We start from the raw sequence: 4,755 nt of genomic DNA on the forward strand, positions 1-4,755 counted from the left end.
TTGGATGATCGCCCACCCACCTCTGCTGAGGCATGTGGGAGTGAGGCAGGCAGTCAGTAAGTAAGACCTGAATCTCAAAGTCTGTTGCACGATGTGTTATCATTGTATTTATATTTGTCTTATTGCAGCCACTGAATGAAGGCTTTGTCTCTTTCAGTGTCATTATTACTGTTTTTCTTTCTTTTAGGGAATAGTGGATATACAGCCCTTGCATATCTACTGACTCCAGTGAGAAATGCTGAGCCAGGAACACAGGAAGACAGATACACCCAAACAATATGTTCAGTGAGAAGTACAGTTGAACGTCTTTTTGGTGTTCTGAAATGACGTTGGCGATGCCTGCTTACCCTTCATTACCAACCAGTAATGGCAGCCAAAATTGGGTATGTATGTGCCAATCTGCACAATTTTGCCCTCTGCAGGTAAGCCATTTTTGACAAAATTGTGTTTTAGGAAACAAATTGTACAGCCCAGATAACATTTTCAAAGCAAGTAAAGAAACACATTAAGAACATAAAGAATTACTTACGTCAAATTTAGAAAACGCCGTACCCTTTTGTGAATGAAGACAGTGGATCTTCGAAATTAATAGAGTTTAACCATTAAATTGTGCAATGCGGAAGTGCGAAATTTTCTAAATTTCACGTAAGTAATTTTAAACCACGTTTACCGCAACCATCATGAACATGAAGAATGTTCTTAATTAACAGTTGGTCACTGGCCTTTGTATATCTCAAATCATAGAGTTATTTCTTCCCTTAGAATCAGTGACCAACACTTGGCACACACACTAAAATTGTAATTTAGCAAAAGAATAAGATTATTTGGCATGTACAGACAAGCCAAAGATTGAAAATGGTTATAATCTAACAGAATTGTGAGGAGAATCAAGTACAAGATTCTTTACATCTGTTCAAACAAGAACTTTCATACAAGTTTTCCTTCTGTGACCCAACAGGAATAAGTACATCATTAAAGAAAAAAAAATGTTGTTAACAATGCACATATAATAAATAAAGGGTGAGCAAAAGGTAACTGTGCACCTACACTATGCTTCATTACGCAGAGAAAAACTTCCCTTTCTTGATGTATGTTGTTACATAAAGACGTGGACAGTTGGTTAGTATTACACTCATTGTTGTTTCTTCAGTTGTTTCTTTGGAGCGTGATCTTGCAAAGCGTAATTGCATTAGCAATGGTTAGTCTCTGAACCACTGGCAATGCTCAACATGCTTGTCGTGGTCTCTTTTTTGCAGATTTTACACTACTGTTATTTTGTAGGGGTGTGACACTCACTTGCTGTGACAATTTACGAATTGACTTCTTTGGGCTTTGCTATATTCTAATCGAAATATCCTGTAATTTGTCCTCTGTTAGAACTCGTGACCTGCCTGATTTCGGCGCATTCTTCGCTGATCCTGTTCTGAGAAATTTATCGATCAACCGCCGCACTGCATTACAATGTGGTGGATCTGTATCAGCAAACCTTTCCATAAACTTATTTCGCACTTCTTCTGTATATTCACCTCCATGTCGAAAGACTTGTTCCACCAAAGACACACAGCTTCGAGTAACAAAACCATTGCTAATGCAGTTCAGCGCATTGCAAGATCACGCTCTGAAGAAACAACAATGAGTGTCTTACTAACCAACTGTCCATGTCCTTATGTACCAACAAACATCAAGAAAGGGAAGATTTTTCCTGCGTAACGAAGCGTAGTGTAGATGATGTGTAATGAATTCACTTGACCTTGATCAATTTTTTATTCCCAGACAACCTTTACCAGAGTCCGAAGAAGAGCAGCAACTTCCTGAAGTTATTGTTCCTGCTGCGCAACTTCAGAGGGCTGAAGTTAGGCAGATAAGGCAGGGAATTATTGATAATTACTTCTCAAATTGATTGTGAAGGTCACACATTGTTATTTGCATTATCAGACCCAATGGAGTTGAAAGAAGCAAATGAACAACAAGTTTAATTAAATTTCATTGATTGATTTGCTTTATTTTACTTCACTGTTTGTGCCACTTTTATCTAATTTGCGAAGATGAGGATGAGCAATGACATGATGAATTTAGATAAATGGACACTCAAAAACAATCAATGCCCAGGCCAGGATTTAAACCTGGGACCCCTGGCATTGTAGTGCGATGTGCTAACCGCTCTGCCACAGATGCTGGCTAAATTTTATTGATTTACGCCTTTCAAACCTCGTTAGTCTGGAAGAATGCATTCCAGGGTGTAATACATGGAAGTGAGGTTAACACCCTGATTTATGAATTATAATGGTAATTGAAATATTTATTGCAGCACCAGGCATAAGACGTAATCTCTCAACAAAAGTTTACAAAAAAAGTCATACCTCTCCAACTATTATTTAGTGACTGGGTCATTCTACAGAAAATACACCTTTTACGTGCTGGAATAAATGTTCAGTAAAAAATTTAAAATTAGGTTATTAATATACAGTACAGATTTACTGATACATAAACATGTTTTGTGATACACTGATACTTTGCCATGTCTAAAGTCTCATAACATGAGTACATCATGTTGTGCACTATTAAAGAATTTTAAAATTATGTAATGATGGGGTGTGGTCAGAGGATGCAGACAGGGAATGAAGGACTCACTATGCGCCAAATAAATAATTAATGCAAACAATAGTAGATTAAGAAAATAATTGCTTTATTTTTATTAACCATCAACAAGTTTATGGCAGATGAAATTAAAAAAGAAAAGAATGCACTTATGAAGTTGAAATATTCACAAAACAAAGAAAAAAATAATTGTTGGTACTACAAAAAGAATGATGGGAACTATAAACACAAGAAAAAAAATATTAACTTGATATAGGAAAATGTATCGTGGACAACAAAGTATGTGCATTTGGAGAATCATCGAGGTGTCTTCAGTGACTCTGCCAATATTCCGTCAATCGCAAAACATTGTGTAAAAGGCCAACCAGCTCCATCTCTTGGCGTTAAGAATTACTAAAAACAATAGAGCGTCGTCGAGCAGACAACAGAGACAGATTGCGTTGCATAAGTTCGTTGTTCATAACGCTCTGCATTATCATATGTAGTTTCCAGTTCACTTATATTTCTATACAATAAATCCACGTGTAATCATTACGCGAGTGTATTATTTTGTTGTTTTTTATCATAATCGCAGCGGTGAAGGATCACAACAGTCCAGAGCCGCAACAGCCAACTTGTCGCCAAATCTATCCAGGGCACTTGCAATGGTAAAAAAAAAGGTAAAGGGCTCCCCTGTGCATAGCACCACGCCATGAAAGCATAACGCCCCACACTTCGTTGATCCGGTCGTGAGTGGGGGTGATGTGATCAGCATCATGCCCCTGACTGCCTTTACCCCCCAGGGTTTCCCCCAGGTACCAATGTTATTCGACACTGGGTGGGCGCCAAGGCAATGGTAATTCCAAATTGATTCATCCCAGTTTCAATGTTCTTCCCAAAATTGTTAATTGCTTCTGCTATTGCCTGGAAGAATAAGATTAAAATTTTTAACACAATCATTACACATAGATATCAGTACACATTAATGTTCTGTACTCAAAATACAAAGCAATTTTAATCACATGATTACATAATATTATTTTTTTGTAACATTTTATACTTTGATGCTATTTTTATGTCGCAATAGTGGTTCCCTACATTAATGGTAAAAATTACAAAGTGCCACTATGCACATGTGTGGTATTTCCACCTGTTCATTTTAGAAGTGTAACGATGTATCTTTTTTTGGGTGTACATTTGTTGCTAGGTTCTATAGTTGCCTTCAATAAAGCAAAAAGAGTGATTAGCACAAGAAGTTACAATATCATGGGTTCAGTGTTCTTTCGTCACTCATCCTCATCTTTGTGATTGGCCAAAAGCAGCAGGAAAATGCACCAACTCAATGGACTTCTGTCAAACCATATCCTTGTGTGGTTCAGTATATAGTAGTAGTTATACATGTAGTAATTTTCTGAAGTTACATAATCATGTTTAGTGCTAGTTAATCACTTGAATAATACATTCATAAACACTTTGGGAAATTGGCTTCCTACTCATTCTATGTTAATGAATGTACACTATCTGGCCATTCGTCACCGGACACCTGGAACGAGTACTTTAATCCGGTTTCAGGCATCCATCAGTATCGTGAGGGCCACCTTTCGCAGCAAGTACAGCCGCAACCCTCTGAGGAAGACTGTCCACCAAATTGCGATAGGTTTCGACGGGAATCCTGCTCCATTCCTCTTGCAAAGTGGCGAACAACTCTTTAGTGTTTTTTGGGCAGTGTGGCTTGGCTCTCAACCGGCGCTCGAACTCGTCCCAAAGATGCTCAATCGGGTTGAGATCAGGACTTTGGGTGGGCCAATCAAGTTTTTGCACACCTATATCCTCGAACCACATGTTGATCACACCTGCCGTATGACATGGGGCATTGTCATGCTGAAACAGATAAGGACCACTACCGAATTGTGCCCACAATGTCGGTAGCGCAGAATTGTCCAGGATCGTTTGGTATGCATCTGCATTCATGTTTCCACGCACTAACACAAGAGGACCAAGACCATACCAGGAGAAGCACGACCACACCATGATGCCACCTGATGGAGTGTCCGGTGACGAATGGCCAGATAGTGTACATGGCATATAGTTTGAATGAGGTACAGAATGCTCTATGAATTTGTGGTCTTTCCATAATTTTGGATATACCAGATCCAAAATTGTACTTGCTAGAATTTA

General features: G+C 38.5%; 1 long non-coding RNA gene across 1 annotated transcript; it reads left to right on the forward strand.

The window, feature by feature from the left end:
* The first annotated feature begins 352 nt into the window (after positions 1-352).
* Positions 353-2,161, forward strand: LOC145982196 (uncharacterized). Its single transcript, XR_014441027.1, has 2 exons — positions 353-422; positions 1,774-2,161. It is a non-coding gene; the product is annotated as an uncharacterized LOC145982196 (long non-coding RNA).
* Positions 2,162-4,755: the final 2,594 nt, after the last annotated feature.

This window comes from Lepisma saccharinum, assembly GCF_977018435.1.
Source record: "Lepisma saccharinum chromosome 12 unlocalized genomic scaffold, izLepSacc3.1 SUPER_12_unloc_1, whole genome shotgun sequence".
NCBI classification, from domain to species: domain Eukaryota; kingdom Metazoa; phylum Arthropoda; class Insecta; order Zygentoma; family Lepismatidae; genus Lepisma; species Lepisma saccharinum.